Source organism: Balaenoptera acutorostrata, chromosome 21 (assembly GCF_949987535.1).
Source record: "Balaenoptera acutorostrata chromosome 21, mBalAcu1.1, whole genome shotgun sequence".
Taxonomy (NCBI): domain Eukaryota; kingdom Metazoa; phylum Chordata; class Mammalia; order Artiodactyla; family Balaenopteridae; genus Balaenoptera; species Balaenoptera acutorostrata.
This window is the reverse complement of record NC_080084.1, coordinates 11,349,851-11,363,571: the sequence shown is the minus strand read 5'-3', so window position 1 is coordinate 11,363,571 and position 13,721 is coordinate 11,349,851. Positions and strand designations below refer to the sequence as shown.

The 13,721-nt window shown below is 38.6% G+C and overlaps 1 protein-coding gene across 1 annotated transcript in view; it reads left to right on the top strand.

The window, feature by feature from the left end:
* UNC5D (unc-5 netrin receptor D) overlaps positions 1 to 13,721 on the top strand; it is a 265,917-nt gene that overhangs the window by 130,451 nt on the left and 121,745 nt on the right. The window lies entirely within an intron of this gene.

Here is a 13,721-nt window from a genome sequence, read left to right as displayed (position 1 = left end):
ACATTAAAAGTAACAAAGATGAGTGGAGTCCTTTAATTAACATGCTGTAGAAGGAGCTTCATGTTGAAATGGAGCCTGGGACTTGACATACATTCACCTTTTACTTCAGTGGTAATTTTAAGTCCTTAAAATATTTTTCTCGGGCTTCCCTGGTGGCGCAGTGGTTGAGAATCCGCCTGCCAATGCAGGGGACATGGGTTCGAGCCCTGGTCTGGGAAGATCCCACATGCCGCGGAGCAACTGGGCCCGTGAGCCACAATTACTGAGCCTGCACGTCTGGAGCCCGTGCTCCGCAACAAGAGAGGCTGCGATAGTGAGAGGCCCGCGCACCGCGATGAAGAGCGGCCCCCACTTGCCGCAACTAGAGAAAGCCCTCGCACAGAAACGAAGACCCAACACAGCCAAAAAAATAAAATAATAAATAAATTAAAAAAAATATATATATATTTTTCTCTTTCGACTTCCATGATACATACATTTCTACTTTCTCTCTTACCTCAATGTCATCAATGTATTTCTGCAGCCTCTTTTTCCCTTTTCTGCTGCTTTTCTTCACTGTTGTATCTCAAACTTTTTTTTCATCTGTCTGCATGATTTCATATGTGCTTATAGCATTGGATACATATTATCCTGAAGACTGCAGTAAATATGCCCAAAAAGTTGTTGATGTAAGTCTGGAGCTGAAGAGAGATCTGGGTTGAAGTTGTTTATTTCAGTTACTATATACATCTTAAGTTTAACTAAAGGCATCACTGAGTTAATTATTTGAGTACTTAGACTATTTTGTGGTTGCCATGTTTATTTGGTTTTTCTTTCTCTCTTTCTTTTGATTTCAGAATGTTCTTTTTATATTAGGGCCCAAGGGGATATTCAGTCAGCAAATATAAGTGCACCATCCAAAAATGACCTTTTTACCTGGTGTTCTCTATATCACTTACCCAAGTCAGATATATGGGTGCCAAATTTTGATTGCCCTCTCTTGAAATATTTTATCAAATCAACCACAAATTTCTATTCATTCTATTTTACCCCTTAACTTATTGTTAAGACTCTTTATTGTACAGACATACCTGATGTTATTGAGCTTCACCTTATTGCAGATAGTGTGTGTTTTGTTTTTTGTTTTGTTTCATTTTTCTTTTTGCAAACTGCATGTTTGTGGCAATCCTGTGTCATCAGATGATGGTTAGCACTTTTTAGCAATGAAATATTTTTTAACTAAGGTGTGTACATTGTTTTCTTAGACATAATGCTGTTGCACACTTAATAGACTACAGTATAATGTTAACATAACTGTGATATGCACTGGGAAACCAAAAAATTTGTGCGACTTGCTTTATTGTGAAATTTGCTTTATTGTGGTAGTCTGGAACCAAACCCTCAATATATCCAAGGTATGCCTGTATACCCATCATAATTTCCAGTTCATCCCACCACAATCACTCCCCAGGGTTATGGTCACAGCCTCCTAGTGATCTTTCGGCTCCTCACTTTGCCTGCCCCACCCCACCCCATATATTCTATACATCATATCCAGAGTCGTCTTTTTAATGTGAAATTATTATGTCACCAACCGTCCAATCTTTTTCAAAGAGTCCCTATTTTCAGATGATGAGATTCATATATTTTAATGTCAAATAGGTAAGGAAATCATCTATCACTTTCTGAATTCTGCAAGAAAAAATTCCAAAGCCAATTCCACCTGTTGAACTTGAAGCATCTATGAAGCTTACAAAAATAAATTCTGAGTAGATGTCTAAATTCAAGAGGCTGTAACTCAAGAAGGTCAGTGAACTAAAGATAATTTGGGAATGTTCTTGGGCCCCCCAAAAATAATTCATGTTTGGATAGAGAAGATGCCAACACAGAGACAGAGCAGGGGTGGCCTGAGGCTACAAAGGGAGAACACGTGGCATCATAAAAACCAATGGAAGACACAATTCAAGAATGGTTCTCATTACCCCTGAGAGTCAAAGAAGAAGACAAGACAGTTTGCACTGAATGTAGCAACATGGGGAACATCGGTGACGTCAGCAAGAGCAATTTCAGTGTGTTGATTGGGTGGAAGCCCAATTGAAATGTAATGATGAGGAGTAATTGCTAAAGAATTCAAGAGAGATGCCTGAAAAGCAAGGAAAGGAAGGGTTTTGTGTTTGCTTACTTGTTTAAGGTGGCAGAATTTTGAGCATGTTCAAATATTTCAGCTCTTTCATGCTAGTTATTTTCCTAACTGTAAAGACGTAGTTAACAATGGCCACCTCACCAAGTGGTTTAAGATGTGAAAGAGCCTAGAATAGCCTCTGACATGTAGTAGTCTCTCTTCCCTTCTCCTCCGCTTCCCCTGCTTCAGCTCCACTGGGCCTATCATTCTATGTAATAGTAAAACCCACTGCATTTAGTTACAGTAGAAATTCTTTTTTGTCTTTCTTACTAATCTGCAGTCTCTTGAGTATCTCTTTTTCTTTAATTTTTTTATTGAAGTATAGTTGATTTACAAGGGTATGTTAGTTTCAGGTATACTACAAAGTGATTCAGGGATACGTGTGTGTGTATATTCTTTTTCAGATTCTTTTCCATTATATGTTATTACAAGATATTGAATATAGTTCCCTGTGCTATACACTAGGTCCTTGTTGGTTATCTATTTTATATATAGTAGTGTGTATCTGTTAATCCCAAACTTCTAATTTATCCCTCCCACCACCCATTTCCCTTTTGGTAACTGTAACTTTGTTTTCTATGTCTGTGAGTCTATTTCTGTTTTGTAAATAAGTTCATTTGTATCATTTTTTTAGATTCCACAAATAAGTGATATCATGATATTTTTCTTTATCTGACTGATTTCACTTAGTATGATAATCTCTAGGTCCATCCATGTTGCTGCAAATGGCATTATTTCATTCTTTTTTATGGCTGAGTAATATTCCTCTTTAGTGTGTGTCTTCCTAAGTGCTGGGCACATTCTAGTATATATAAGTATAATCTTAACTGATTAAATGGAATTGCCTTTTCAGCTTTAAAATTAGGAGACTAAATCTGTTGCCTTCTGTACAAAATATGTTTGACTCTCCTGTACTTTTTACAGGTTGGCAACGATTAACAAGGCAGCAGGTTCTATTTTTAACAGGAAAGCAACATGAAAACAACAGGAATAGCGGTGGGGTTACCTTTGCAAAACAGCAGCATTACATTTTTGCACAAAGAACTTTTGTTTGGAGCAGGTAATGACAGGCTTACTCACAGTTTTATTCCTAATCAACATTTTGGAGAGGACACAAGAGATGATGTGAATTACTGTCTAAAATGTAAAAGCACTGCCTGAACCACTGATCTAGAGAAATCATCCATACAAGACTTCAGAGTTTGAATTTGGCTATTTTGCACTTGAGTTATTATACTAAGCACGACTTTTTTTTTTTTTTTTTTTTTGTACAGCATGTATTTTTTCTTCTTTCGTGGTGGCTTTGTGTCTGTCAGCTAAAAGGAGACTTGTATGGAGTATGGTCCTCAAAGGGATGAAGGATGAATGAGCATAGAGCCTTTTTTTTTTAAGCACCATTAACTCAGTGGCATATACCTGTAGATGCACTTTGCTGATTTCATTTTGAAAATGCTGTAAGCTGGGCTCTGATAATTGCCTTCTGTAATTGGAACAAATTTATGATTATGCTAATTCATTCTCAGCCACCCAATATATGGAAACTGAGCTCATCCATATCTGTCCCTGCATTTCCTTTGTAGATCATTACATGATTAACCTTTCAATGTAGCTGATAGAAACATTTTTATTCTGAACAGATCTGGTTTCTCCAGTGGTTTGTGTGTATGCACGTGTCAATGATATGTGTTTGCATTTCTTTATCTAATCGTATGTAACTCAGATACCAGCTTTTAAAACCAGTTATGATATGAACATTTTGAGTCTTTAATCCTTACTAAGATGGCTGTTTTCTCAACACTTGAGTATATATTACCTGGTTGTAAGGAACAGAACAAGGGAACTGTTAATTAATATCCCCTCACCACCACTTTAAAACCTGATTTACATGCCAGAAATTATGGGAGGAAATGTGAATGCAGAAACTGTTTTGAGTCTCTCTGAAAGCCAACTCTTTGTAATGTTGTTAAAGAGTTCTTCCCATTCTAAAATACTCCCTTTAAATGAAGAGGCACATGATACTATGTTTTAGGTCACTCCTTGGGATATCCAATCCAATTCAAAGCTTGAGAAGTTTTGGAAGCATCTCCTAGGAGTTGCTTTATCAAAGATTCAAAAACCAGCATTCCTTTTCCCTTTTCTCCCGTAGCAGATGGGAATGGGCAAAGGTAGAATTAGCGAACAGCAAGATCCATTGCACTAGAGAAAGCACAGCTGAAAAATTAATGGTGGCAGACACCCTCCCTTACGGATCATCTTTTGATTGCACATCTCTCCCCATTTTTATATTTATGCTTCATCTGTTCAGTGTTGTCTTTTCCCTCTCATCATCATTCTTGTAAATGCTTTACATTAATGTAAACGTGTCTCATTTTTCACTCATGACAATGTTACAGTTTCAGTAAACAGTTGATCAGGGTGTTTACTTTCCGAGACCATTTACCGGTCAAAATGAATTAAAAAAAAAAACAAAAATATGAGGCTGCACCTGACTTTCATAACTGAAACGGGGAAGTTAAAGGACAACACTGATCTGACAAGAGGCATGCAATGTCAGAACATAAAGTTCCATAATCGGAATTCAGGCTTCTACAAAGGAACTCCTGTCTGTCATTTCATTCGGCATCAGTGAGTGTGATTCTGTCTGTGATCATTAGGTTTCTCTCGTTTGCCCGGTTCTGCAGCTGTGGCTTCACATTTAAGCTGAATTTCTGCTTCCTTTTGTGATGCATAATCAGATAAGTGGAGCTAAATGGCAGCAACTGCAGTATAGGTGGCTTTAAAGTCAATCTATCCAGTCTGGAAAGAAAAGGAAGACAAAAGGGGAAACATGAGAGTACTGTTATAAATAACTTGAAGGAAATATTATCAAGGAGAGCAGAGAGGACAGATGACATCTAATCTGAAAGTAGCAAAACAAGTGATGGCCTCAACTAACATGAGAAGATAATTTGCTCCGTTCTGAGTAGAGGCATGTCACTCTATTGCAATAGTTAAGTCCCAGTTAAGACTTACTTTAGAATGCTGAGCCAAATCATGGGAAATATTAAGGAGTGGCCCTTCATGTGGTCAATAAGAGACAAGAAAATGGCTGATGTTTTGTGGCAGGAAAATGATTTGAACGCTACCAGTTCTAGTTCTACCATTTTCCAAGTATGTTGCCTTAGGTGAATCATGTAATCTGTAAAATGGGAAGGATAAGATTTTCTTTGCCTGCCTTGGGGTTTTTGTGAGGATCAAATGAGATAAAGTATTGTATAGCAATGTGTTCATTTGAGAGTGTAAAGACAGTGATCAATATCTCTGTGGGGTCCTTTGCCTTTTCTTCGTGGTCACAAGATGCCTGCCCTAGCTTCACAATCACATCCATGCCCAACCAGGTAAAAGGCCAGAAATACCTATCCCTTTTCTCAGGAAGGCAAATGACTTCCTGTAAGTCACCCAATAGACTTAGATACAATTGGCCTTCTTGAGTATTTTAAGACTACAGGCTGTCATCACAAAGATTTCACGGACTACTTGTTCCATTCATTTCTGCCCATTGCTCAAAAGCAAAATCAAACACCAGATAACTTGGTGAGGGCTACCATACCTTCTAATGAGCTCTACAGGGACAAATATTAAGTTTGAGTAATTTTTTGATGTTAAAATAGTTCTGGTCACATTCTGAACATCCTGACATGCTAATATAATATAACCAAAATGTGTGCATTCAAATGAGAGCTGGCCTTTAAATCAACCCTCTGGGAGACAATATACGTATTCAACAATGTTGCTTTTGTCAAGATATTTTTTGCACCCCGTCCTTAGGAATGATTGTAAATCATACGTTTTCAAAGTTATGTTTAATGTAATTTTGCAAATGGCATAGGGTCGTTCCACCCAAATCTGGCGAATGATATGGGTGACTGAACACAGTGGTTAAAAGCAAGACTTGGAGGGACTTCCCTGGCGGTCCAGTGGTTAAGACTCTGCGCTTCCAATGCAGGGGGTGTGGGTTCCATCTCTGGTCAGGGAACTAAGATCCCACGTGCCGTGCAGTTTGGCCAAAAAAAAAAAAAAAAAGCGAGACTTGGAGTTGAAACTTGGATTCAAATTCTGGCTCTACCGTTAACTATATATATGACTTTGGGCAAAGTACTTAACATCTTTGTTTTTTTATTTGCAAAATGGGGGTAACGATAATGGTGTCGACCTCATAGAGACTTTTAAAGAGTGAAATTAATTAACAGATGTACAGTGTTTAAAAGAGTACTTGGCACATAGCACACAAGAAATGCTAGGTCTCATTTTCTAGGCTGGGAAATACTCATTTGATCAAAATTCGTGATGTGACTTTAAGTAAATAAGAAACATTGGTTAGACTAATGTCCTAGGGTGTGGAAGTCAGGGGCTTCCCCAGGGTCCTGTGGAACCCCATCTGTACTTCTGCCTGGTCCCCTCCTCCCCACCCCTGTGTCCTTGTGTACCATCTCTGGTTAGCCCCCAACAGCTAGAATGCATGCCACAGCCTCCTCTTGTTTTCCCACAGAAATCCAATCACACTTGTTATTTGGTAAGGTGGTAACTTTACAGAAAAGTTTGAGAGGTTATGTAGGGAATGACCACGTTGTGAATGGTTGTGACTTTCCAGTGTTTCCCTGGCTCGACCTCTCTCGTACACCCTAGTGTAGCCCTGTCTCTCCATCCTGTCCTATCAGACAAGGTGGCCTTCCCAAGCCATTCTTAGTTGTAGTGAGGAGAAAAAGCATTTATTACTCTTACATAGCTCATATCTTGAGCAAATACATGAAATTCAACATGAGACCCTTTCTAGCCATTATGAAATATTAGTGGTTCCCAGATTATTGTTAAGAACAACTACGCTAAAGATGTCTCTCTTCTAGATCATATCGATGCTTAATCCTGGAATTTAAAGCAAAGAATAATATCCCCTCCCTTGGTCCAACCCCTAAAATGCAGTTTGAAGTTGTATATGTGTGTATGTATATCACACCAGTCTCTAAACTTGCAGGTATATCAATTTGGGCTAAAAAATTTATTCAACAGGTGCCATTGCATATCCTCAGAAGAAGGTTCTGTGCAAGATATAGGAATGTTTTAAAATACTGTTTTTGTTCTTAAGGAGCTTGCCACTGAGTTGTGCAAGAAGAAAATGACCCCAAGCAATGAGTAGATGAATTGAGAAGCTTCTAAAGTCAGAAATCTGAGGTTACATCTTTAATATATATGAGCAACTCAATTTTATATTTCATCTAGCAAATCCCAAGAGGACTGGAATTGGGGGTGGGGGGGATAAGAACACTTGGTAGATGATGCCAACAAATGGCCCCCATTGGCATTTTCTGTGGGATACGAGGGGAGAGAGAGTTCCAGCTTGATACTATCTAGAATTCAAAAGACAACAGGCTTGGGATCCTGCATGGGAAGAGAGCTGGCCTATTAAAGTGGCTTTCTCTTTCTAGTCTAGCTTTTACATTTCTGAATGATTAATAACAGCACTCACCTTCTCAGGCTCTTATGGAATATTAAGAACAAGAACAGGAGCATTAGAACCTGACATGCTGTCTGATGGAAATAAACCTTTAGGTGTAGAGTTTATGTGTATACCTGCACAGAACGTCTTTGACAAAAGGTCAGAAGAAGCGAAATGTCAGGACTCATGCAGAGATTTTCAAATGTAACCCATGTCTCAGATAAGATAATCTCCCATGAAGCATCACTCTTCCAAAGGAGGCTGCCTCCCATCCAATTACACCATGCTGCCTATTGTTGAGGAAATCTATAGGGTCGTCAATTACATACCTTCTGTCCCCAGCTAACCAGAATGACTGAACAGGAACCTGCTGTTGGGCATGAAATCTAATTGTCTTTGATGGTCTGCTTTTCCAGATTTGTTTATAAACTGGAAAAAGCTACAAATTGCAGACCATCTGCACATAACACTATGCTAATGAACTCATGCATCCTGAAAATCCATTAGCTCATTACCTCTAAGTAGCTGGTTTCTTCCCACACTCCTAACTGGGATTATCCATCTAAGCTAAATAAGTAGAAACCAGATGAAGAATTCTTTTCCTCTCAGGGCATGAATGCCTCCCATGACATTCCAGAAAGTTAAGCCTCTCTGTCAAAGAGATGACCTGTTAGTATGAGGTCATTTGGATCAGTGATAAAAAAAAACGTCCGTTAGCCTCAGGTGATCACTGTATCGATCCCATAATGCTAATTTGAAAATGTGAATTGCTTTTGTTAAGAGTTTAATGGGGGCTTTCCAGTGTTGACAACCTCTTATAAAATCATTTCTGAACTCAGTATTCATTCCCTTATGATACTTGTAGGATACTGTATATAAGTTCAGAAATTCTTAGGTGCTTGACATGAGAAAACATTGAGAATGGGCCCTGATACCTATGAACCGGAACATTCTAGGATGATGGGGGAAGCAGACTTACCAAAAGGAATTAACTACAGTGAAGGGCATTGAGCTCCTCTTTGTGATAACGCTCACAAAGGGCCAGAGAGCTGGTGTGTTGTAGTATCTGGAGAAGAGGTAGTTCATGGACATGTTTTGTTTGACCCTCACAATCTATTTTGTAATATATGAGCCATCATGTTGGAATCAAGAAATAGTACATGAAAATACACAGCCGTGGCTTCTCAAGAAAGACGGAAGGATCTGGTTACACTGGTCCCAGTAGTGTGAACCCAACTGGTGGCTGCATATTTATTTGCACAAACCATGGAATCTACATTTTTGTCGTTATCAGCACCAGCTCCCCGTACATCCTGATACTGAAGCTACATACTCTGTAAATGTGAAGACCACTGTGATACATTAAAAGCAACAGAAATTTAAAAGCAAAAATGAGTTCACGGTCATTTTTCATTACACTATCGTTAATTTTTAAAAATACTCGTGTCTCTATCTAAAGTGGGGAAACAAAAGGAGAAAGAAAATAACATTTTTTAAGAAAAATGAGCGTGAGCTCATTCCTTCGTGGGCATGAAGAATAGCCCCTTGTCTTTAGTATGCAAGCAATGCACGTGGATGTTTGCCCCCAGTTCCACTTCAGTAGTTTACGTTACCTCCCTGGCCCCCAGGAACATTCGAGTTTGCAACTGCTGCTGTAGGAAATGCTTTTTTTCTATTATTTATTAAACTATTCTACATTAGGAGCACTTAGCTCATCAAAAATGTTTTAACATTTCTCTAAGTGACAAAAGCATAAATCAAAGAGCAATTTGTCACTTTTATAAGCCCAGAAAACACCAAACTGATTTTCTCATAAAGATCCTGCCATCAGTTAAATGGATAAACTATTAGTTTACAAATAAAAAACAGCCCCGCAGTTAGGTGTCTCCTAATGTGCCAATTGTTTATAGACATAATTGGGTTGATGGACCTGAGTCATGACAGCGTAAACACCAAGTAGACCAGAATGTGTATGTACCTGGGATACCTCATTCATCCTGTATTGATGGTTTTCAAGCTATGATCTGGGGAGACCAAGTAGCAGACCATTGTACATGTTCATAGTACACACGTAGGTGGGTGGCAGTAGATTGTATGGCAGGGTCAACTTATATGATGGTACAGGTGCACTGAACATCTCCATTGGGCATGATTGACATAGACAGGGAAGGATGTGAATTACCTCTCCTGGAATTTTACAAACAGTGGCCCTGGGTGTGGGCCATTGCAGCTTAAGGCCCCTCATTTCTGTAACTCAAATACCCTCACTTCTGTACCTGTTATAAGAGCTTTCCATATTTATCTGTTTTTCACTTGGGGCTTTCTGAAAAGCTTTATTTTTATTTATTTAATTTATTCATTGAAGTATAGTTGATTTATAATGTTGTGTTAGTTTTGGGTATACAGCAAAGTGATTCAGATATATATATATTCTTTTTTAGATTCTTTTCCCTTATAGGTTATTACAAAATATTGAATCGAGTTCTCTGTGCTATACAGTAGGTCCTTGTTAGTTATCTATTTTATATATAGTAATGTGTATCTGTTAATCCCAAACTCCTAATTTATTGCTCTCCCACCCTTTCCCCTTTGGTAAACATAAGTCTGTTTTCTATGTCTGTAGGTCTATTTCTGCTTTGTATATAAGTTCATTTGTATCATTTTTTTACATTCCATATATAAGTGATATCATATGATACATATGATTGTATATATCATATGATCACATAAGCTTTAAATTGAGGAAACAGTCTATGGTTAAATATAAATTTGAATACCACTGTGCTACATAAGTAAAGGAGTTTTTTAAGCTAAAGTGATTTTTTTCAGATTACTAAATACTTTTTCCTTGAATGTTCCACAATTAACCACCAAGAAGAAAAACAACAGTTACCCCAAGTCTTCTCTTAAAAACCTCTGCAAACATATTGCATTTTCTTCCAACCATTTTTTAAGTGTATGTATGTTTGTGATTTCTTTTTTTTGTTGCTTTTACAAATTTATGATAACCATGAACATAGTTTTGCATTTTGACTCTTCCATATATTATGAGCATTTTCAGTGTTTTCACTAGTTGAAATCATGACTTTTAGTGCTATATAATATTATATTTTATTACTGAATCATTTATTTAAACAAAGGTCTGTTATTTGGCCTGTAGCTTTGGCATACTTTTTTTTGTTTTCTTTCATTCTTTTTTGCTATGAAAAATAGTTTATTTTGTTTAAATCCTTGTTTGTAGCCCTAATAATTTCCTTTGGTAAATTCCTGGGATCAGAATTACAAGAACAGAAGGCTTTTTACTATCTTTAAGCCTATTAGATGGAGATAATATTAGGAAGAAAATTAGAGCAGGACACCGGGAGTGAAGGGGCTTTGCTATACTAGAAAGGATTGTTAGGCAAGACCTCTCTAAGGAGGAAATATTTGATTAGAGACCTGAATGAAAAGTAGGGTTGAGCTGTAGGGATACTTGCAGGAAAGGCTAGAGGCATCAGCAGGTGTTAAGGTCCTGAGGTTGGAACTGGCTTTGAGTTTTCTTGAACAGGAAGGAGTCCAGTAGGGCTGGAGTAGACTGTGCAGAGGTTACTTAGGGAATCTAAGGTGGGGAATTAACTCTGGGCCAGACCAAGATGGGCTTTGTTAGCCATGGTAAGGATTTGCAATTTTGTTCTTAGTGGGCTTCAAGGCTGTTGAAGGATTTGGACCCAGGAAGTGATATTACCTGATCCCTTTGTGGAGAATCAACTGTAGAGGCAGGAACGGAAGCACCAGACAGACCAGGTAGTTAAGAGGCTATTAGTGTCGTCCCAGAAAGGAGATAATCGCAGAGCAGCCATAACAGAAATGCCCCATGCTCTGTAAGTTTAGCAAAAATAAAATACTATACGTATGTGTGTGTATGCTTGTGTAATTTTAATGTTTGCTCTTTGGGTAGGAAAAATGTCATTGTTGTTCAACTTTTTTATTAGTGGTATGGAATATTTATTCAATTGTTTAATTAGCATGTGTTTTTTCTGTCTTATCTTGGATGGCATTTTATCATCAACTGATACGAGAGCTTGAGTGATTCAGATCAGTATCCCTCAGATCATCATATTATTATTGTTTTATATATCAAATTTCTGGCAAATATCTTCCTAGTTTGTTGCCCACTTAATTTTGTGTATGATGTATTTTTATATAAGTTTTCAATTTGAAACCAGACCTCTACTTGATGATTGTGGCTTTAATTTTCTCTGGGCCAAGATTTGTTTTAGGAAAGTTTTCTTTGATTTCCAGGTGCTGGGACTCCTTTTCTGTTTGCAGGGTCACTGCCCCCAGGGCTCTTTCTGGTTATTTCCTCACTAGGAATTATTTACTTATGGACCACGGCCAGACTTTCCCGACTTCCTGACTAGCTTTTTTGGGGGAAGGTATGGAAAAAGAAGATGACTTGAGGTGGAGACAGGAGAGAACGGCTTTGTAGGTGCTAGAAGTAACAAGGATAGGAAATTAACAATCAGAAAGTCAGGCAATTTTTCACTCAGAATTTCTGGACCAGGAGGAGAGTGGAGTGGAACCAAAGCTCCTCAGACTTACTTTAAGCTGACCAATTTGTTCTTTCCAGTGACACAACAGTGATGGTGGCTTAAAAAATCCAATCCTATTGGCTTTACAGTGTTTCATCCCAAATATTGGTGACAGCTCTTATTTTCTGGTGGTGATGTGGATTTAACTTCTTTGTTTCCATCTTGTCCATTAAAAGTAAGATCCATGAAAGAAGAAGCTATATTAGTTTTGTTTATCTCACTTTAGTCAACTCTCAGGACGACCTCCAATGTTCAGTAAAGGTTGGAATATTTGTCAGATGAATGAATGAATGGCTGGCAGTGTTAGTGGGGAGTGAAGGATATTTTGTCATGGGCTGGTGGTCAGATGTGTTTTAAAATTGGCTCCACTGTCCTGCTTTGTTAAACAGAGCAGTGCTTTTGGGCTCTGGGTCATCATTAGTTCTCATACCACCGGGCTGGCACGTGGTGATGCCTTGAGGAACTCCTGGGGTTGGTAGTCAGGCTTGCTTCCTTACTTCGTCGTCCTGTACCATGTTGCTTTTTCAGCTCTCCTTCATGTTTTAAAGCAATTCTCAGATCTCTTTTGGCTATTTTGGCATCATTTTCTCTTCTAAAAATCGACCTCATCTAGGTTAGATTTTGGATGGCTGATGACTTTTGGTATTCTATACTCTCATTAATGGGATGGTACTTGGGATAAATATTGAAGGATCGTTATAGGTTTTCTTCTGATAAATAAATCTCTTTTTAAAAAAAATTTTTTTTTTTAATTTATTTTTGGCTGTGTTGGGTCTTCATTGCTACGCACAGGCTTTCTCTAGCTGTGGCAAGCGGGGGCTACTCTTCGTTGCGGTGTGTGGGCTTCTCATTGCAGTGGCTTCTCTTGTTGTAGAGCTTGGGCTCTAGGCGCGTGGGCTTCAGTAGTTGCAGCACGCAGGCTCAGTAGTTGTGGCTCGTGGGCTCTAGAGCACAGGCTCAGGAGTTGTGGCGCACGGGCTTAGTTGCTCCGCAGCATGTGGGATCTTCCCATACCAGGGCTTGAACCTGTGTCTCCTGCATTCGCAGGCAGATTCTTAACCACTGCACCGCCAGGGAAGTCCCCAATAAATCCCTTTTTATAGAAGCCAAAAATATTTATTAGACCAAATTGCTGTCTAACAGACGTCACTTGATTATTGGCAATAAATTAGAATTCTTTAGATATAAACATGAAATGAGCCAACTAAAGCCAACTTTCAATTATCTATGCTAGTGGTGGGCAGGGAGGGTGTGGTGAAAAGAACCCAGATGCATGTGCTTCCATGTGGTGTCTTTTTGTTGTAGTCGTTGCCGTTGCTTTTTTTGTGTTGAATTACCGTTTTGATGTGTCTGTTAAATTCCTGTGTGTAACACATACTGATAACTAGAGCTAAATGGTTATTGTCAAACAAGAGCTGCGTCTGGTGCTATCAAGATGGCATGAGAGAGTGGAGACGTCGTTTAGATGTGGAAGCAAAGGACAGAATGGGGAAGGAAGGCAGTTAGGTCTGGGAAG